The 23,486-nt window shown below is 35.0% G+C and overlaps 1 pseudogene; it reads right to left on the bottom strand.

The window, feature by feature from the left end:
* Window positions 1-10,093: 10,093 nt before the first annotated feature.
* LOC119526955 lies at window positions 10,094-10,569 on the bottom strand (annotated as a pseudogene).
* Between the last annotated feature and the right edge of the window lie 12,917 nt (window positions 10,570-23,486).

Below are 23,486 nucleotides of genomic sequence, written 5' to 3'. Positions count from 1 at the left end.
TTACATATGAGATTATTTCAATATTACCACAACTGGAATTGAAAACAAGATTTTTTATCTGCATTTGGGACTGTCCAGATAGTTCAAACCCCAGATATACTTTAGTATTCTTTGCCAAACTTAAGGTTTTGAAATATTTGTATTCTGCTTTCAAACCAGTGTTCAATGGGAAAAAAAAGATAGAGCACAGGGAAGGAACAACTAAGAAATACTCCCAGGAAGGATTGGAACGTCATTGGCATCGATCTTTGCTATTTTGTAGAATGGAATCCATAGAATCCTATATTTGGAAAGACTACAGACAGTGTCTAATACAGCAGGCCCTAGGTCTTCCTTCCGCCTCACCTTCTCCGCATCAGCCTTGCTGGCGGCACCAGGGACAGTGCCCCATGGTATGGCTCTTTGAAACTGATGGGTGGGTAGACTGGTACTTGACGCCAGCTAAAATTGGTCAAACACCACTGTTCTATGTTGTGGTGGTGGTTTTATAATTTTTTGGTGTAGCACATTCTTGCTTCACTGCAAAGATAGAATTGTGGTAGTAAATACACGTGAAGAACATTATTTTTCTTTAGTACTTTCAGTTATATTTGAGTGTGCTAGAACCAAGAAAAATGATTCAATAATTATACAACAGGAGATTAAAAGTTAGACTTGAGTAGTTTTAACTCTCCTGGTAAATCACCCTTTAAATTATTTCTCCTTTGATCTTCTAATTTACTAAATGAGAGAAACAACTTGATCATATATAGATCTTTTGAGGCTTAGACTCAAATTTCTTTCAAGCCAAATTTTACTATAAAATAAACAAGAGAGTAGATTAGTTATTTTGTTATTTTTATTTATTTATTTATTTATTTTTCAGAGCATTTGGTATGGGGAAATCACTTGAAAGTCTTGTTAGGTCCTTAGTGTAATATGATGTGTGAAATTCAGAACTCAATTGGAATGGACCTCAGGAGCTATTCAGTAAGCCTCTGTTTTTCCTTTAGTTTCTCTGTCACAAGGCTGCAGAAAACAAGGAAATTATTTTGACATCAATGAATTTTTAACTCAGCAACAAATTCAGAAACCTAGTTTTAATGGAAAAGACTAGTGGAGATACTCGATCCAGACATTTCAGAGTTTAAAAAATACAGGCATAGTAGATACATTTTCAAACAATAATAATTTATCATTTGTACATTTATTTTGAGTCAGTTATTAATTTGGGGGATAATTTCTCCACTTTTGCCAAATTGGAACTTCCTTCTTTCAGAAGTTGTTTTTGTATGGTTTTGTGGAGCTGGATTAGTTTGGCGTCATCTGTGCCTAAATTTGTGGAGGCAGGGCTGCAGTGTTTCCCACAATGTGTTCCACTTATCACATGTTCCTCAAGATGGTGGAAGGTCTTATTCAGCTTCCTTTTAAGAAAACATTTCTCACAACCAAATGTCTATCAACTGACAAATGGATAAATAATAACAATGTGGTATATCCATACAATGGATTAATATCAGACCATATTATCAGACCACCATAAAAAGAAATACTGATACAAGTTATAACATGAATGAATGCTGGAAACATGCTAAGTGAAAGAAATCAGTCACAAAAGAGTACATATTATATGATGCCATTCATATGTAAATCCAGAATAGGCAAATCTACAGAGACAGAAAGTAGATTAGTAATTTGGCGGGGGTTGGGGGTGGGGGGTTGGAGTGGGAATGATAGGAAAGTAATAGTTAAAGGTTTTGGGGGTTTCTTTTTTGAGGTGATGAAATTGTTTTAAAATTGACTGTGGTGATGGTTGCAAAATTGACTGGTGATGGTTACACATATCTGAATACACTAAAAACCATTGAATTGTTTACTTTAAATGGGTGGATTATATGGTATGTGGATTATATCTCAATAAAGCTTTTTTTAAAAAGAAAAAATTCTCTAATATACCTCAAAACAGTTCCTATTTTCACTTCCGAGCTATTTACCTTCTGTGAAATATATTTTGAAAAATCCTGGAATCAGATCTTTGGAATCAGAAAGAACCAGTTTTAAATTTCTGCTTTTTTCATTTACAAACTGTATAACCACTCTGTGGTTCGGTTTTCTCATCCATAAAATCCTACCTTGCAGGATTCTCTTAAGAACTAAATGAGAAAATGCAAGTAAAGCACTTAGCTCAATCCATGTCTCTTCTTTTTCCTAAGGTTTCATTTAGTACATTCTTATACCTCAGTCTCTATAGGATTGTATAACTGAGACCCTTGGTTAAAAAATAATTTACCAAGTAGTTTTCTTAAATTTGGGGGCTAGATGCTGTGCTTTAGGTTAGATACTGCATTGTCCAACAAGGATACACATGTGGCTATTTAAATTTTAATTAATTAAAATTAAATACAATTTAAAATTCAGTTCTTCAGCCTCTCTAGCTTCATTTTAAATGTTCAATAGACACATGTGGCTAGTGGCTACTGTATTTAACAGTCCAGTCCAGATTATTAAACATTTCCATCATCACAGAAGGTTCTGTTGGGTGGCACTGGATTAGAAATAAACTGTTACCATTTTGTCTTGCTTGTATTCACAGTGTCCCTTAATTTTCTGGCTTGTTTTATGCAAGTCTTATACTCATTTTGTTCTTTTTTTTTATTATAGCTTTTAGCATAATAATTCTGATAAACAGTGAAGTCAGAATTAAAATTAGGATGCTTTTTCAGAACTCCCAATCTGTCCAACTTTAATCACAAGTTAAATTTTATAAACTAAAGCATAACAACCAGGTTCCCTTAGTCTATACTATGAAAAAAGCGCTATTCTAGGAGGTTCTTCATATTAACAACAACCCTCACACAACAGCTTTACAAAATCAGCACTGCTACCCCCTGTTAAAATGAAGACTATGTTACTTGCCCTGGGACCCACCAGTGGTAAGTGGTAGAGCCTGATTTCTAACCCAGATCCAATTCAAGCATCCATACTTTTCATGAACAGATGAACGGATAAGCATAATGTATATATACACAGTAGAATATAAATATTCAGCCATAAAAGGAAATGAAATAAAATGAATAATAATAAAAAAAATACAAAACTAAACAAGAAAAAGAAAAAAGGAAATGAAGTTTCTGATTCATACTACCACCTGGATTAGCTTTGAAGACATTATGCTAAGTGAAATAAGCCAAACACAAAAGGACACATATTGTGTGATTCCCCTTATATGAAAAATCTCATATAGGCAAATTCATAGAGACAGAAAGTAGCTTAGAGGTTACAACAGGCTGGGATGAGAGGGGAATGGGGAGTTACTGCTTAATGGGTACAGTTTCTGTTTGGGGTGATGAAAAAATTTTGGAAATTGATAGTGCTGGTGAGGGTTGCACAACATTGTGAATGTGATTAATGCCACTGAATTGTACACTTAAAAGTGGTTAAAATGATACATTTTATGTTATGTATATTTTACTTCTGTACCCCACAGTATTTACAGCGATTTAAATAAAATTGTATGGAATTTATTGGAGTTTAGAGACAGAGCTGATAAAGAGGTAAAAGCTTCTCATTATCAACCTAAGGAAGAAATAGGGGGTTGTAGTCAGTTTACCAGACTGGACTCAGAATATATGAGGATTAGTTCTGTGTAGAAGCAAATCTATCAAACAGGAAGGGTATTCAAGAGTACAGGAGGTCACAAGTGTCATAAATGTAAATGCTAGCAATAGAAATCTTCTGGAAGAAAACGTAGGAGAATATCTATGTGACCTTAAGATAAAGAAGAATTTCTTAGTGAGAGCACAAAAAAGCACTAAACCCAAAAGAAAAACAGTTGATAAATTGGACTTCATCAAAATAAAAAATAAAAATAAAACTTCTGTTCATTAAAAAGACAACCCCAGATTGAGAGAAAATATTCACAATGCATGTATCTGACCAAGGGCTTTTATCCAGAATAAACAATTAAATCCTACTACTGAAAAGCCGAAAGACAAATAACAAAATATTAAAAATGACTTGAATGACACTTCACCCAGACAATACATATCAATGACCATTTAGCATGTGGAAAGGTCCTCAACAACATTAGTCATTAGAAATGCAAATTAATGTAGCAATGAGATGCCACTTAATACCCATTATATTGGCTAAAATTAAAAAGATTAACCCCAAATGTTGGCAAGGATGTAGAGTACCTGGAATTCTTATACATTGCTTGTGCACAGTAAAATGGTAAAACGATTTTGAATACCTGTTTGGCAGTTAACATGCACCTTCCCTATGGCCTACCCATTTGGTGTCCAATGTTTATCCAAGAGAAATGAATGCATATGCCCACAAATAATAATTTTAAAAACTTGAAAAAAAAAAGTGTTTGTAGCAGTTTGTTCATAATAGCCTCAAACCAGAAACAACTCAAATGTCCATCAGAAGGAGAATGGATTTTGAAAAATTGTGATATAATCATATGATGAATATCATACTTTAAGCAATTGAAAGATCAGCTAATGATGCACACAGCAACACTGATGACTATCAGAAACATTGTATTAAGCACAAGAAGCATTATTTCATACTATATGATCCCATTGATGAGAAATCTAAAAACAGCAAAACTAGACTATGATGATGGATAGGTGTTTGCCTATGAAGAGTGGGACTTGACTTTGGAAAGTTGCTCTAGGGAACTTTCTTGATTGGTTGTTGGTTGCATACATGAAAACATTTACCAAAACCTATCTAATTTTACACTTAGGAGCTGCCTACTGCACTGTACGTAAATTTACTAAACAAAACAAAACAAAAACTCAGCATATGTATAACTATGAAAACCTTCCTAGAACTAACCCAGAGCAAACCTCTTGCTTAACATTTTAGTTGCTAGTATCTTTGTATACCTTTATACATACGTAGTGCATTATATTTTCAAAATAACATTTTATTTTGTTATGTGATAGTGTGTAAAAATTCTTTTCCAAATGGAAAGCCACTTGTCTAAAAATAACATAATCATGTTCTCTCCAATTTACCTTCATCATAAATTAAATATGTACTTTAAATGAATAATAAAAATAAAGAATATAATGAGATAAGCATCAGACTGTCAAGTCAAAATCAGGATTACAAAAGAAGAGTCCTGTTAAGATCCTGCTGTAAATCAGGTGTTTTATGTTCATTATTTCAGTTAACTCTTATCATAGCCCTACTGGATAGGTACAATCTCCATTTTACAGATAGGTAGTGTTCTGTTTTGCTAATGCTGCCATTATGCAAAATACCAGAAATGGATTGGCTTTTCTAAAGGGGGTTTATTTGGTTACAAATTTACAATCCTGAGGCCATAAAAGTGTCCAAACTACGGCATCAACAAAATGATGCCTTCACTTAAGAACAGTCAATGGCGTCCAGAACAACTCTGTCAGCAAGGAAGGCACATGGCTGGTGTCTGCACTTCTCCAGGGCAATCCCTGGGTTAGCATCTCTTAGCTTTTTAGCTCCTGTGCATCTAAGCATTGGGGTCCTCTCTTAGCTTCTCGGGAGCAAACTCTGGGGCAGCATCTCAAAGCATCAGTGTCAGCTCTTAGCTTCTCTCCAAAATGTCCCTCTCAGCTGCTCTGAGCTTCTTCTGTCTGTGAGCTCTTCTTATAGGACTCCAGTGATTTAATTAAGACCCACACTGAATAGGCATGGTAACACCTCCATGGAAAGAATCTAATCAAGAGGTCACACCCTAATCAGAGAGATTAATAAATCTGTCCCCACAAGATTGCATTAAAGAATGTAGTTTTGGGGCGGACATAATCTATCCAAACCAGCACAAGTATGTTGAGGCTTAGAAAAGTTGTAGCTCAAAGACACAAAGCTAGTGTGTTGTGGAGCCTAGGTTTGAACTGTTCAACTGACTGCAGTTTAAAGTTTTTCCATAGTATCAACTGCTTCAGAGTTCAGCAAGGAAGAGATGTAAAAGCAACATAGTTAATATTTATAGGCTGGAATACAGTGAGTCTGATGGATTGATCACTCCAGTGAGGCTTAAGGGTCTTGTCTACTTGGCTCTCCCTTCAAATGGCTCTTCTACTGCCTGACTCCAAATTATCTTTGCTACTCATCTGTTTTCTTTGGGCACAGTGAAAATCAAGTAGTAGCTCAGTTACAGTTCTACCAATATGATCCATCAATACTGAAAATAAAGACAAGCCAAGGAGAAGAGCAAAGTAAAGTCAGTGCAATGCATTCTTCAAAAGCAGGGAAAAGAACTGTCCCTGTATTGTGGCAGAGAGTAGTGGAGGAGAAAAACAGAAATACTTTGTGTAAATTCAAAGGCAATTGTAGGTATACTAAAACATGTATTTCCTATAAAGTGTATCATTTTAACCTACATTCTAATGAAAATCAAAGAAAAAAATATGACAGTTGCTGGTACTGGAAGAGAAAATTGATATTTGTGCAGGTCTTGGAAAGGCAGTGGAGAAAAATTTGTCTCGTTATCTTATTAAAAGAAGTACCACCTGATTAAAATTTTTGAAAGCCTAGAGTATTGTAAAATACATGAAAAATGCCTTAACACGTTTTCTGGAAATGCTTGGTTTTCAGAGTGATGCTTGGTTCCCTCAGTTAAAGCATCCTGGGTTTTAGTCCTAATTTGACTGCTCACTAGCAGGGTGGCCTTAGACATTCATTTGGAGTATCAGTTCTCATCTAGTAAATGAGAAGCTTATACTAGATGCTCTGCTAATAATAATCACAGCCTTTTTATTGATTGTCTGCCATATGCTGGGAATTATACTAGCTGTTTTAAAATATGTTTCTCATTTAATTGGCACAACATCCTTATGAGATACATACATACATACATATATATATATGTAATAAATAATGTATAATATTACCTATCTTATAAATGAGAAAATTAAAAGTCAGAGTGCTTAGGTCTGAGATTTGATCTGAATTCCATCTGACTCAAAAACTTTTTACCACTATGTTGTACTGCCTATCTAATGCGTCCTTCAACTTTAAAATGGTAAGATTTTATTCCCTTGCATGAGATCAGCAAACAGATGTAGCGTTAACTGAATCCTTGAAAGTCTGAAGACTTGATTAATGTCTTATATTTCTCTTAATTGCCAATGCCAGGCACACTTTAGGCCTAGTTGGATTAAAGGGAGAGGAACAAAATAAATTAATAATCATCTTCTTAAAAGAGGAAGATTGTATTTTATATTTGCCCTCTACTGACCACCATTCATTCTTTCCTCTTTCTACCATGTTTAACATGTGTTTTGTTTTTGTTTGTGTTGCACATAATAGACACTCAGTAATTTTCATTGAGTGATTACATGTAGAAAAAGGCTCCAAGTTATCAGTTCTGCTGGGTAAAAATTATGCCCAAAACTTTCATCTAAACATAAGAGCTGTTCGAGGCAGGGAAGTGATAATAGCTGAGAATTTGAGGTTAAGGGTGACCTTTCAGAGCTAGGGGAGCCTGCTGCTGCTGCTGCTGGGAGGAAAACCAGCTTTGCTCCTTGCCAGTGCATGGGCCTGCATGTAGGAAACTATAAATTGGCATATACCTCCTCCAGAGACCAAGCCTCAGTCTCTCTGATGGTGAAATCCTCAGAAACTTTCAGCTATGATTAAGAAATCCTCCCTGCATTATCCCTTTAACTTTCCCCTTCTTAGGTGACCTGTAGCTATTTATTGCAGAGGCACTGGCTTGCCCTTTGTTGTGCTTTTGGATAGCATTTGTTTTTACTGTTGCCTTTAAAAAATATTTCTCTTACTTTTTTCCAAGTAATTTTATTTTATTTATATTTTATCTTTTATATAGGAAATAGAAATAATAAGAGGTAAGCTCATTTACTAAAGTGTTTGCACATGTTGAGTCTGAAGAAAAAATTATTGAATTAAGTATAATTTTCACGGACTATAAAGCCAGATGTATCATTATTATCCAGTAAATTAAGTGTAAGTCTTCTACCCCAGTATCAGTGCTAAAAAAGAGGCAACATTTCATAAAATTTTTGTTTTAATCCATAAATCATATTGCTTTTCTCCTAAATGCTGGGAGAAGCCCCTCAGGGAGTAGTTTTAGTCTTGCGGAGTCCCAAATAATTTTTGTATATCTTTTTAGTTAAGAAGAAACACGCATAAGGTTATTATTTTATTGAATCAATATTAAGATTAAATGTTAAACAAATTCCTACCAATTATGAAATTCAAATATTTTAGATGGCATTTTCATTCCAAGTAGCAGTTTTTATTGACTTTATTGGCAATAAACTAATGGTTAGTTTAATGAACAATCAACTTAAGTTCTATTTAACTATTATCATGAAATAATCTTGTGCACCCATTTGTCCTGCATGCACTCTTTATTAAATGTGCTTTTCTTTACTCATCCAGACTTAAAGTATGGCCAGTTAACAAAATGATGTGTAACACACTGAATCTTTTCTGATACCAGAATAGTACATAGATTACAAATAATTTTTTAAAGTGATATTATTTAATAATGAAAACATTTGTGTTTCCTTCTATGAGAAATCTGAAATTTTTCTAGGGATTCTTATACATCTCATAAAAGTATTACCAGCATTTCTATGGTAATGTCTAATTTGTTCATCTGTGCTATAAAACTAATTACCATAATTCTTGGCATTTAAACAGCTGTGACTGCACCTGTTGCTGGGGGAACCCCTCAAGGAGTGAGTTTTGCCTTGGGAACACATAAATAATTTGTTAATGGGGGAGCCCCAGCTGAAGGAAGGGAAAAACGTTTTCTGGAGCATTTCAGTTATTGTTCCTACTAATATATTGCATTCATGCCTGTACTTCCTCAACTCTCTTTCACTTTTCAGTCCATTGCACTCTTGCTCCCTTTGTAACCAAAATATCTCTTGCTAAGGTAGCGAACAACTCAATGTCAAATTCCATGAGTGGATTTCAGTTCTTATCTGATGTGACCTTTTAATATTTCTTGTCACTGTTAATTGGCTCTTTTTTCTTACTGGTCTCTGCTTTTTTGGTTTCTGTGATCCCTTTCTTCAGGTTCTCTACCTTTCTGACTACTTCTTAGTAATTGCAGACTTTTGTTTTCCCCTGAAATTTTGGTTTTCTGTCTTCGGTCCTTTTATTGTATTCTTCATGCCACTCTATACAATTCATCCATTTCCATTTCTTCACTATGTCCAAAATACATCTGGAATATTCACCTGTCTTTTATCTGAGCTCTTAATCTTACTTCCAATTATTAGACATATCTACATGGATGCCTCAATTCCATCTTTATATATATACACACACACACACACACACACACACACACACACACACACACACACACACACACACACACACATATATACACATACATATTCTCAAGGCCTTATTTTATGGTACTTACTAATTTTGTAAATAAGGGGCCAATGGAGAATAAACGTTTAAATAACTGAAGCTGAGAAATTGCTATTTGGGGTATTATAAGCAAATTCTTTCATTCTGTGATAAAAAACTAGAATTTGTCTTCAGGAAAGGCCATTCTCTATAGGTTTTAGTGCACAGGATCACTGGTCATTATCATAGTTCGGCTTCAACAGGAAGATATAAACCCTAGAAAACCTGACTCAGTTTCTGGCCTTCAGGATTTCCTGATTTTCTCCTTACCATTTTGACTGTAAGAAATACTACTAATGCTAGATTCTAGTTGTAACTAGAATGGTTCAGTCCAAGCTGAGGAACCCAGGAGGCAACCCTTAGGATCAGGAATTTAGCTCTATAGAACTGCCTCAAATCCATCAAAACTGTCTCAATCCCCAAGGAACAGATGAGGGTACATTCTCCCACCCCCTGTGAATAATGCAAACAGGTGTTCAACTAAAATTTTACAAGAGGTATCATTCTCATTTTATAAATGAAAGTAAGGTTCAAGTTTGCTAATTAGCTAAGGCCTCCACATTTCTTTTAGAACCTGGTTAAGGTGGGTTCCTGTTGCTGACTCTGCTCCGAGTCTACACTAAGACCCCAAGGGAGACTGCGTGGTATGTGAATATATCTTAATAAAATGATGATTAAAAAAAAAAAAAAAAAAAAAGACCCCAAGGGAAAAGCATTTGTTAGCGTTTAATGAACCTCCCTCCTCATGGCTTCAAGCCACAAGGACACAGGCTCCCCCCACACCCTTGATCTTCTCTTCAGCTCTTCTGCTGAAGAATTTGGCCTTCACGATCACAGGCTGCTTTGGGAGCTTTCCCTTCCCCAGAACTTTGTAGTGGTCCGATCGTACCACATCAATGGTGGGAGCAACTCCAGTCTTGTTTTTAGCAGCATTTACCCATGTCTGCTCACTAACTAAGGTCCACAATTTATCAGGTTGACAATTGGACAGAAGCTCTGGTTCCTCTTCAAGTGATAATGTCTCATACCAACCTTCCCAAAGTAACCTGGGTGATATTTGTGAAAGTTGATCCTGTGGTGATGCATGCCACCAGCATTACCCTGGCCTCCCAGGTGTTTCTGGTGTTTGCTGATATGGCCATGGCCATGGCTCATGTGGCCCTGGAGTTTCCGGGTCTTTCTCAATCTGAAAGGCATGTCAGCGGCTGAGACGAAAGAGAGCCTCAATTCCATCTTAAATCCAACATGTCCAGATGCAATTTTTCTCCCTACCTCAACCCCCTGCTCCCCTTGTTTCATATCTTTATTAATGATCTTTCTACATATAACCATCCTATGTAGAAACCTCAAAGCCATTCTTTATTCTTCCTTCTCCATATTGTACAACCAACCAGTCCCTAACTTGGACAGATTTTTCCTCTTTAGTAACCCTTGTCTCTCTTCCCTTCTTACCACTTTCATTGCCTTCCGTTAGGGTCTCCCTAATCATCTATTGTATGGTTCATTATAATAATATTTTCCTTGATCTCCTTGTTCACTGCTCTCTTTTTTGTCCATATTATTCTCCACAAATCCACAAAGGTTATTTTTCTTGTCATAAGTATTGCATTACTTTGTAATTACTTGTTTACATGTTTTGTCTTCCTTTCTAGGTTGGGAGTCATTTATCACATATATGTTGAATGAAAAAGCATTATGTTCACCATTTTCATTATAATAAGTATCTATGAAGTTTCTACCTATAGCAAAAATTATACTTTTCTCGAGTCAAATTAAGGAATCAAATGAAACTGTTAAATCCAGCTACTTTTTCTTCTTAGTAGTACATTTGTAATGATTTAGGTCTTTCCAATAAAGGTGTTCTTAACCTAGAATACACAAAAGGACTTCTAAGAAATGAACTCTAAAATTTTATGGAAAACTTTTTGCTTTGTGTGTGTGTGTTTATGTGGAGAATGATTATAGTTTTCACCAAATTTTCAAAGGTGTCTGAGTTACCTAAGATTCACTGTGAGTGAGATGGTCTGGGTTTATATCCCAGCTCCACTACTTATTGACCATGTGACTTCGGGCAAGTTACTTAACCACTCAGTGCCTCACACAGCTTATTTAAATTAAGAGAGAACAATAGTAGTTTGTTCTATAGGGTTGTTGTGAATATTTAACAAGTTAATATATATAAAATGCTTAAAATAGTGGTGAGAACGGAGAAGTACTGTGTGGTTCTTATTAGAAAATACCTGTAAAGAAAAATAAAATAAAATGCAGAATTGAAAAAATCACTCTCATTGAAAAATAGGGTTTAAAACTCAAATGATAAATCAGAGTTGAAGATTTAGGTTTTCAGTTATCTAAACAGAAGCAGTGCTGAAGTCACAAAGTAGGAGTTACCCTACAGGAGGAAGAATGGAGAGAAGGGCAAAGGGCTTTGGAATAAGCACACAATAAAGTACACGAGAAAGGAAAAGAGCTCGTAAAAGTGTGAGTGGAGTCTTAAAATCCAACGAAGGATTTAACAATAAAAAGTGTGTTTAAGAATCTGTGCTGCAGCCACCTGAGGAAAACGAGGACTAAGAGGGGATATTGGATTTTGTGATTAGGAGGACTTCAGTTACTTCAGAGAGGTGGTGAGATGGAAGCTATACTACAAGACACTAAAGAATGGGTGAGTGAGAGCTTACAGTGGAAACGACCTATTTTTCTGGAACTTTGTCAGTAAAAGGAAAAGAAAAACAGGAGTGTAGTTTGAGGCAAAAGCCACAGTGAGAATTAGAGATATGGTGATAAATTATAGAGATAAAGGTAGATTTCCGAAATAAAGATATTTATATCTTTATATCTGTACACAGGCACAGAGATATAAAACTTAAGCATATTTTGGGACAAGTGGGAATGACAGAGGGAAAGTTGTCAAGTACAGTATTGGGGGTTTTGCTTGGAAAGGAGACAGGACAACTGTAGTTCTGAGATAAGAGGGCAGACCATATTGTGCAGTTCCAGTAACAGTTCCAAAAACAAATGACTGCTATTAATCATACATTCTTTAAAATGACATCCGCTTCAGTGTTCTGTCTGATTTTATGTTGCAAATGTCAGTTGCACATTTTTCAAAGACATTCTTTTTTCTCAAAGCAAATCCTAGAAGTATCACCTATAATTAATATTGAATACATACACAGCATGTTTGGAATCCATATGGTGTTTTATAGTTTTCTTACAGAAAACGTCCCTTCAGGCACACCAGGAAACCTTGTCTAGAGTGGTTGGAACCTATAATTTCCTACTTATTAAGAGTAAGTACACTAAAAATTGGTTCTTTTAATTAAAGTACTTAAGTGGTTAGATCCCAGCAATAGCAAGCTGTGTATGTCTGTGATGACATGTGTCTTGCAAAGCTCTGACAATGTTAAAATGCAATTTCAGGGTTTTCCTTTGCATGGTGAGAGTTAGGTGGCATCACCCTTTGTGAGGATTTGTGAGAGGGAAGAGAGGTTAATTAAGTGAAGTTTCAAGATAATCAAATAGCCTTGATTCTGTGGATCCTAATTTAGTTTTATTCTTTCTGCAAATCAATGAATCAACATACATCTACAGAGACAAAATATATTCAGATTATACATTTATATTTAAAATCTATTCTAGCTTTTTATTTTATGAATTTGCTCAACTGTATTTTTTTAATTATCACAGTTTAATAAAGCACTGCTTTTCAAATAGAGAGAATGTACTGTTTTCATATTGTAGATGGGCTTTGTTAAATAACAATATATTTAAATAAAAATTTATCATAATAGAATAGCTTTCTTGAGATAATATATGCTTTGTATTTTACAATTTTAAAGTTCATAAACATTGACATTTAGAATTGAAAGGGACCATGGACATCATCATTTGTGCTCTTTTTCATATTAAGAAGTGACAGTTTATTAGCTCTACACAAAGCCAACCAACAACAACAGTAATAATATAGTGGTTCCTATATGCCAGACTATTCCAAACACTTTATGTGTATTTTTATTATTATAATGTATTATATAATTTGCAAAGTTACCATTTTAAAAAGGAGGAAATAGACACTCAGAAGTTAAGTCACCTGGGAAAACCCGTCTGGTAAGAGATGACGCAGATTTGAATCCACGTGGTCTGCCTTCAAGTCAGAGCACTTAACTCTGCTCCCAGTTTCTGGAAAGAACAATTTTGCTACCCACAAACCATTTTATTCATTTTAAAACAACCCAGTAAAAACAACAATTCTGTCATTTTCAAATTCCAGTGGAAATGAATAGAGAAGAAAGAAAAGAAGCTCAGTGTGCTGTGACATAGGCTGGAACCATTTCAGGCATTTGCTCCAAATTGAGCTGGAGAGAAGTCATTCATATTTTCTAGCAAGAATAGCTGCTTAGACCTTCCCAGATAAACAATATCTGAGGGAATTTGTCATCCCTAGATCAGCCCTACAAGAAATGCTAATGAGAGTTCTTCAGGTTGAAAGAAAAGGACACTGGACAAATGACTGAAACCACATGAAAAAATAAAGGTCTCCAGTGAAGATAATGACATGGGTTATGTAAATGCCAGTACTATGGTATTTTTGATTTGTAACTACTTTTTACTTCCTACAGGATACAAAAGGCAAATGTGTACAATGTAATAATAAATCAAAGATTTTGGACTCTTGGTGTTTAAATATGTAATTTGTGAAAAGAACTGCATAAAGATGGGGGGAATGAAGGAGTATAGGAACATGGCTTGTGGATGCTATTGAAGTTAAGTTGTCAAAGAAAATGAAATTGTTGTAGATTTATGATGTTAAAATTAATCCCCATGATAATCACAAGAAAATATCAGAAAATATGCAAGCTCATAGAAAGTAGGGTACTGGTAACCAGGGAAAAGGGGGTAGGGGCAATGGGAAGTTAATGCAAAATTTGAGTGAAGGGTTTTCCCTTTGTGGTGAAGGGAAAGTTCTAGTAATGGATGGTGGTGAAGGTACTGCAACACTGTGAATGTGATTAATCCCACTGAATTGTATGCTTGGGAGTGGTTGGGTAAGAAGATTTATGTTGTACATGTTTCCACAATTGGAAGGAAGGAAGGAAGGGAGGGAGGAAGGAAGGAAGGAAGGAAGGAAGGGGGGAAACTAAAGAGATAATGACAATTACTATAATACATACTACTGCATGGGATCCAAAATGCAGGAGAAAAGACTCAAAAGGACATAATTGGGTTATAAAAAAAAAGTGGAATATAGAATATAAGCTTTATGTCAATATTAAACTCCTTGAACTTGATAACTGCACTTAAGATGGTTACATAAGTGAAAATCCTTGTTGTAGGAAATGTAAATGGGAACATCATTTATTCAAGGAGTATGATGTATATGATGTGTGCAACCTGTTCTCAAATATTCATGAGAGAGACAGAGAGAGAATAGTGATAGAATGATGCAGCAAATGTGACAAATTATAAAATTAAAGGATCTGGATATTTGGGGGGCTAGTAATATGTGGGAGTTCTCTGTATGGGGTTTGTACTATTTTTGCAATTGTCCTGTAAGTTTGAAATTATCTCAAAATAAAAAGTTCTTTAAAAATGAGCTGCTTGGGCTGTTAACTGCTGTCCTAGGCACTATATGAACCTTTTTTACTGTTATTTCTTTGACTAGGTATATACTCATGTAAATGAAGATATATTTTATACTTCTGACTTTTTTGTATGTAGTTTTATGTAGATTTCACAAACATAGTTTTTCAGAAAACTGCTCTTGACCTAAAAATAATTTTAAAATGTAATTTTTAGGAATATTAAATCATTATGTAAATGTGAAAATGCAAACAAGTGATGTCCTGCAGACAGTGGGAGGCCAAGGGAGAGTCTTAAGCCCGGGGGTGATAATTACAGTTTTAGGAAGAATGATACTACAGTCAATTCTCATTATTCATTACACTTAATTCTATAAAGTCTCTGTGAACACTGAATTGTTAGTGAATACTGGACCATTGCCCCTAGGAAAAACACAGGTAAGCTTCCTGTAAGCTTCTGGTAGCAGCATTTTTACCAGTTGACGTAACCATGTTTTATGAGTGCTTCTGTTTAAAGACAACTAATTTAATATATATTGTTGATTCATTAACATTACATATATCTGTAATATATAGTTGAGCTCATGGCCAACAGCACTAGAACTCATGCCTGAATGAGCCTTATCTAACACATGCATTTTCTCCGTAAGGCCTATTACAACCTTCTTGTACTTGGGACCAGTCAGCAGCACTTCAGCACTATGCTTGGGGGCCATTTTAAACAGTGAAATTACCAACAAAAGCAAAAATATGTGAAAAACATGAAACTAAATAGACCGTGAAAGGGACATTTCTTTATAACATGAGAGCTGAAACAAGAAGGCAGAGCATAGTCTTGTTCACCCTCAGCTGGGATGCAAATTTTTGCTACTCAGCACATGTCTGAAATGACCACAAAAGTGCCCCAAGTATTGATTTTGGGGTTACGATTAAATTTTAGCAAGTACGCAAATTTGCAAATGGGTAATCCATGAATAGTGGGGGTTGACTGTATTAATGGTCTGACTGCTACTAGACACTATATGGATGTCCAAATGTACCTCAGTCCCAACATGTTCAAATCTAGACTCTTTTTTCTACAATTTGCCCCTCCTCTTATACTCATTTTTTGCATTACTGACTCCAACATAATTCCCTTTGGCCAAGCCAGCAACCTCAGCAGCCTTGACTCCTTTCACCCCTGAACTTGACAGCACTTGATTATCAAGTCCTGCCAAGTTTAAAAATATCGCTTTTCCTGCATCCTGTATCATTTTCTTGCCTGGAAGATGCCTAACCTGTTTCACTGTCTCCAGTCCTTTTTCCATCTCTAGTTTCCTTCCATGTTTGCCCATTGTTCACTTTTAAAATACATATTGAATCATGTCTCCTGCTTAATATTTTCTAATGGCTTCCCATTACCTATAGAATGACGTTTTAACTGAAGTTTTAACACTTAAGTATGCCAAACAAGACTTCTCTACTCTGGCTCCTGCCTCAGTGCCCTACAAACCCTATACTCCAGTCACTCCTCACCCTACTATCACTATTCTTTGAGCATCACACCAAACCTTCCAGATGTTTGTGCCTTTATTTATGTTATTCCCTTTGTTTAAGATTCAGCTTAAACATCTTGATCTCTCTGAAGCCTCGCATGCCATCCTCTCCCAGACAGAGTTCATTACTTACTCTTCTGTGTTATTCATACTACGATTTAATATACTAATTGTATTTATTCATGTAAATGTTAGTCTGCTTCACCAAACTGAAATCTTTGATAGCAGGAACCAGCTGTATTTATCATTGTATCTTCAATAAAGGGTTCATTGTTAGGTACATGGTAGGTGCTTAAAAATGTTTTTTGAATAAATGAATGAGTTAGTTAATGCAGGGAAGATTTTAGGAAGAACATAGAGTCAAGGAAACTAGTTTGAGGAACAGTAGTCCTTCCTTAGAAGGTAACACAATACAAAGTTCAAGTGATGAAGTGATTTTGATAAGGAAAGGACCTGAACAGATACGAAAAACATTGCAGAGGTTGGACTTGGTGATTAACTAATCGATGGCTGTGGACAAGAGAGAAGTTAAGAACAACTATATGCCCTTGAACTGTAGTAATTGGGATAATGAAATAGAGAAATCCAAAATGGCAAACTATTTAAAGGGAAAAGTTAATGAGGCTGTTTTTAGACATGTTGAATTTGAAGTAATAGTAGATACCAACTAATTTACTTTTTATTTCTAACTTCCCCTTCTAAGTTAACTTGGTTCACCCACAGCCTATGGAAAAATTAGCTTTACATAATATGTGGTCCTACATAAGTCCCTTTTACCCCCTAAAAATACACACAAGTAACAGGAATTAATAGTAATCTCTTTGTGACCATGGAAAGAGACTCTCTTGCAAGAATTTTAATGAAATTACAAAGATACTGTAATCAGTTGGTGCCTGTTGCTGTAATGAAAGGTTGTAATGTAGAGCGAGAAGCCCAGTGGCAAGCATTTTGGGTCATGTATAAGATGAGTAAGTACAGAGCAATGAATGCAGAAGAAGGATGGAGCAAATGTGCAGAGAGCAGCAGATGTGAGAGAGAACACGTAGCTTCTGAGCAATGGAGAGAGTAGCCCCTATACTTGTTATGCTGACTGTAGTCGTTTTGAGGACCCATCTATACTGTTCAATCTGTTTCAAAATTTATTAATTTGATTGATCTTTTTGAATATTTTGTTTTCATCTATTGTATCTTGTTTTGTTTGTTTACTATTTTGTTGACTACTACTATTATTTTTATTATTCCCTTCCTTCTCCTTATTATTATTTCCATTGTTTTAATAGTAGCCATTCTAGTGAGTGTGAAGGGGTATCTTATTGGGGTTTTGAATTGTATTTCTCTGATGGTTAATGACTTTGAGCATCTTTTCATATATTTATTGGCCATTTGCATACCTTCTATATTAGTCTCTTTTCCATTTTTTTAATTGAGTTGTTTGTCTTTTATTGTTGAGGGACAGGAGTTCTTTATATATTCTGGATGGTAAACCATTTTCAGATGTAAGTTTTACAAATATTTTCTCCATTCAGCAGGTTGTCTTTTTACTTTATTGATAAATTCCTTTGGTGCATAAAAGTTTTTAATTTTGTACCATTGTTCTGGTTTGCTGATGCTGCTTTCATGCAAAATACCAGAAATGGACTGACTTTTATAAAGGCTGTTTATTTGGTTACAGATTTACAGTTTTAAGGCCATAAAAGTGTCCAAGTGTCAACAGATGATACCTTCACTGAAGGATGGCCAATGGGGTCTGGAAAACCCTGTTAGCTGGGAAGGCATGTGGCTGGTGTCTGTTGATCCCAGGTTGTGTTCCAGCTCCTCTCTTGGCTCCTGTGTGTTCTTGGTTCTTTCTCCCAGGATATTTCTCTCTAAGTGCCTGGAGGTCCTGTCTTAGCATATCCCAGGGCACACTCTGGGCTTCATCTCTTAGCTAAATGTCCTTCAGTCTGCATCTCCAAGTATCTCTAAGCATCAGTGTCAGCAAGCGTCTGGCCCTATCTGGCTCTTTTTAAAGGACTCCAGTAAACCAATCAAGACCCACCCTGATTGGGAAGGGCCAAATCTCCATGGAAATATTTAATCAAGAAGTCACACCCTAATCAAAAAGATTAATCAATCTGCCTCCACAAGACTGCATTAAAGAATATGGCTTTTTCTGGGGGGCATAATATACCCAAACCAGCACATCCATTTATCTATTTTTGCTTTTGTTGCTCATGCTTTTTGTGTAAAGTTTAACAATCTATTACCTAACAGATGGTCCCAAAGCTGTTTCCCTATGTTTTCTTCTAGGATTTTAATAGTTTTTGTTCTTATATTTAGGTCTTTGATCAATTTTGAGTTAACTTTTATATATGGTGTGAACTAGGGGTCCACCTTCATTTCTCGGCATGTGGCTATCCAGTTTTCCCAGCACCATTTGTTAAAGAGACTATCCTTCCCCACTGAGTGAATTTGGCACCTTTGTCAAAAATCAGTCGGCATAGGTGTGAGGGTTATTTGTGAGTTCTTATACAATTCTGTTGGTCTATATATATATATGTCCTTGTGCCAGTACCATGCTGTTTTGCTTACTGTAGCTTTCTAATGGGTTTTAAAATCATGAAGTATATGTTCTCCAACTTCATTCTTTTTCACAATGATTTTGGCTATTTGGGGCTCCTTACCTTTCTGTACTAATTTGATGATTGATTTAATTCTTACAAACTTCAGTTTTTAAAGCAGGAAATTAATTATCTTTTGAAGAGAGTTAAAATGATAAGAATGAGTCTTTTATATTTACCCACATATTTACCATTTCTGATATCCATCATTCCTTGGTGTAGTTGAAAATTTCTATCTGATATTATTTTCCTTCTGGCTGAAGAACTTTATATTTCTTTTAGTGCAGCTCTGCTGGTGATGAATTTTCTCAACTTTTGTGCATTTGAAAAAGTCTCTATTTTGCCTACATGTTTGAAATATATTTTTGCTGGGTATAGAATTCAAGATTGGCATTTTTTTTTTTCTTTCAGGACTTTAAAATGTCTTTCCATTGTCTTCTGGCCTGAATAGTTTGGATAAGAATTCTGCTGTCATTTTTTATTTTTGTCACTCTGAATATAATATGTCTTTTTTCATCTGGACTTTTAAGATTTTCCCTTTATCACCGGTTCTCTGCAATTTGATTATGACTTACCTTTGTGTGGTTTTCTATATGTTTCTTCTGGTTGGGGTTCATTTAGATTCCTTTATAGTTTTCATTAAATTTGGACAAATTTCCACCATGACTTCTTCAAAATTTTATAGGCCATCCACCCTTCTTCTGGAATTGTATTTAAACATAGGTTAGATTGCTTGATATTATCTCACAGGTCACTGATGTTCTGTTTTATTTTTGTTTTGTTTTTTTTTTTTAGGTTTGTTTTTTCTCTCTGTATGGCTCATTTTGACTACTTTATATTGCTATTACTTTAATTTCAACTTCACATATTTTTCCTTTTACAGTGTCTTATCTGCTGTTTACCCTGTATATTTTTATTTCATCTATTGTATATTTCATCTTCACAAGTTTCATTTGTATCTTTTTTGTACATTGCATTTCACTTTCCATCATCTTCATGTTTTCCTTAACATCCTTGAATACACAAATTATAATGGTTATAATAGCTGTTTTAAGATCCTTGTCTACTCATTCCATCATCTGTTTGTTTTCTGGGTAAGTTTCTAATTTTGTTTTTACTGATTATGGGTTATACTTTATCACTTCTTTGCATCCTTGGAAAATTTTGACTGAATGCCAGACAGTACATTGTTGGGTACTGGATTTTGTTGCATTTTTCTTAAAGAGTGTTGGATTTGTTCTGTTATGCAGTTAAGTAACTTCAATTCAATTTTTATTCTCTCAAGGTTTGTCTTTAAGCTTTGTTATAGTGGTACTTTATTTTGGAACTAATTTAACCCACTACTAATGTATAACTCTTCTGAAGACTTCTTTGAGAGATCACAATTCTTTTGGCGATCATAATTCTGTGCCCCCTTTGTATAATGTCTAAAAATCATTGTTTCATATATTTTGTCTGGTTTGCTAGTTGTCTACAGTGGGAAGGTAATTCCCAAAGCAAGTATCATTCATGGATGGAATCAGAAGTCATATTTTAATAATTATTCATAGAATAAAAGCTTTTTTTTTCAATTTTATAACTTTTTATTAATGTCTTCTGAGTTTCTAGGAGTGTTGTCAAATTTGAGAAAGCCTCTCTCAAGTTTCTTGCAAAACACATTATCTGCTGGACTGGGAAGGTTTTCTGGCTCCTTACATTTAGAACCTTCTTTCCTCTCCACTTACCCACATTTTTCCTGTGTGGACACTGTAGAACACATTCATACCCAATGTGACCTCTGGACCTGCACCCTTTGTGTCATGATTCTGGATGAATCAATATACAGAAATATGATGATTTCTAGAAACAGGACTTGAATTAGCTTGACTAGCTATAATTTAACCATGCACAAAACTCTGCAGGCCATGTAGGTCTATCTCACTAAATCCAACCTAACTGTATTCCTAATTTGACCTCTTCTTAGCTGAATCCCAAAATGCTTATGGCCATTCCTACATAATTAAAAAAGACATTGGTCTTAACCAATTATGCTTAATAAATCTTATTTTTACATAGTGTACAAAAGTATATGATCATTAAGTACATTGCTAGGGTCCCTGTAAGGGCCTCTGAAGGAGCCTACAAAGAGGAGCCCTATAGCCTGAGCTTCACAGTAATTCTGCTTCTGATTTTACCATCAGTTTTTTAAAGGCATGATGATGCTATATTGCATACAAATGACAATGTTTTGGAATTATTCAGTCACAACTATAATCTTGGGCTAGAGAAGAAACATTCTAAATTAAGCACTGAAATACAGGAATCAGGAAACATATTCTCAGTGTGACTCTGACATCATAGTTATCTGATGCTGACAAATATCAGGCCAGTGCTCAGTTACATACTGAGTTTCCCCAGCACTCTGAAAATTGGTAGAAAGTTGTGTTGAGAAAAAAATCCAAGCCTTTTATAATATAGAACTCTTAATGATTACCCAAAAGAAGGAAGTAAAAATCTTGATTCAAAAGTAGAATATGTTTGCTTGTATTTTTATACTTAACAAGTGGTATAGTTCTTATGATTGTTGTTTCATTTACTTCCTACAGCAGACTAGAAATAATTAGAAATCATGAAGGTTGAAACTTGATTTGAATAACGAGATTTGCTTCAGTGTAGCTCCCCAAAAGTATTTGTCCTCTTATTAGATTTTTTTCACCTTCTCTTATTAGATTTTATTGCAAGTATTCTGTTTTAAACAGCATTTATATCAACTGTATATTAATATTTTTTCTTTTTAGAAAATTCTGAGAATCTCTTTTCATAAGGAAATGTTTTGTTCTTTTAAAGAAAACCTTACAAACATGATGACAATCTCCATGCTTCAGATTTGGAGGCACTTAATTCCTCATAAAGGACAAAAGGAATTCTTTTGCACACCAAATAGCAATACCCAGACTATAGTAATGTCTGGCTGCAGTTAGGAAGTTTATAATTCTTTTCCTGTTTTGAATGTTCATTCCTGTTTTGAATTGTTGATTAGGCGGATAGATTTTTGACAGAATTTTGCTTCTAGGTTTAAGTTAACCAGTGTTAGCTGACTGCTGTAAGCATAATAGTGAAGGATGCAAAGGAGCTGGTGATACCTTTGAGAATATTAAGATTTAAACAATGAAAAGATAAAATATTAAGCTGGAGTTCATAGAAGGAAGAGATCTCTGTGACCTCAGATAAAGATTCTGGATTTAAGCTAAGCTTTAAAGATTGAGTAGAATTTGAAGAAGGACATTCCATGAGTCAAGCAAAAATACCCAATAAGAGTAAAAGTAACAAGGCAGGAATGTACAAATCTCATTTAATTTTTAAAAATTCAACAGCATTTATCAAAAGCCTATTGTCTATCTTCTGACTTTTTTCTAATTAAAGTATGCAAAGATAAATAATGAATAGTCTTTACCCTCAAAGAATTTGTCAATCTTAGAAATGGGAAATGACATGGACACAACTATTGCAAGAGCATGAATTTCTATGCATAGAATTTATATCTTAACCTTTATTGCCTGAGCAACAATCTTGGGGCCAGCAAAATATAGACTTAAAATTTAGCTCTGCTTCTTCATAACTAGGTTACCTTGAACCCCTTTGAGTGTTAATATCATTGGTGCCTGTCTTCAATTGTATTTCAAAAATATAACCAGAACCTCTCTACCAGTAAACTTATTACACATCAGAGAGCATTTCACCACCATCAGTATTATCAAATTAATGGAGTCTAGGCAAGCTTTCCCACCAGAAGCCTTGTATTCTATGCTACAGATCTAGCCCTTGTTGCTGAAGTCTTAACATATCTGCACCTTAATCTAATCCAAGTTTTGAAAGTCTTCTCAGTATTTTGAGGGTTTAAAAATAAGATATATATGAGAGCTGATTTTCTCAAACATATTACAAAGTACTGATAGAGTATGGCAAGCCAGTTTCAAACTAAAATACCAGGTTCCAAATTAAAACACCCTGCCCACTTAAAAAATTCAGGGACTGGGAAAGGAAGCCAGATGGCTGGAGTGAAAAACTAATATGATGTCATAGATAAAGCTGAAAAGTATGTTTTGACCAGGATTCTTTCCTCTTGTGAATGTGTGTGTGCATGTATGTTTGTAAAATGAGGGGCAGAGAAGGAAGGTTAAATGTTATGAAAAACTTTTGGAAAGATCAGTAGAACTAGGGTAGTAACTAGATAGGACAGATAAGAAGCAGCTTCATACCTGGAAGAAAGAATTAATAGAATAATCTCAATTTTATTTTTATCATAATTTAAGTAAACTGTTGGGGTATTACATGTCTATGAGAATCTGGTGTAAGATAATATCTGTTATAACCCCAAATCAGATAATACAACAACAGTTCATAGGGAAGTTTAAGAT

Source organism: Choloepus didactylus, chromosome 2 (genome assembly GCF_015220235.1).
Source record: "Choloepus didactylus isolate mChoDid1 chromosome 2, mChoDid1.pri, whole genome shotgun sequence".
Taxonomy (NCBI): domain Eukaryota; kingdom Metazoa; phylum Chordata; class Mammalia; order Pilosa; family Megalonychidae; genus Choloepus; species Choloepus didactylus.
The sequence above is the reverse complement of the archived record's forward strand: the minus strand, read 5'-3'. Positions and strand labels throughout refer to the sequence as shown.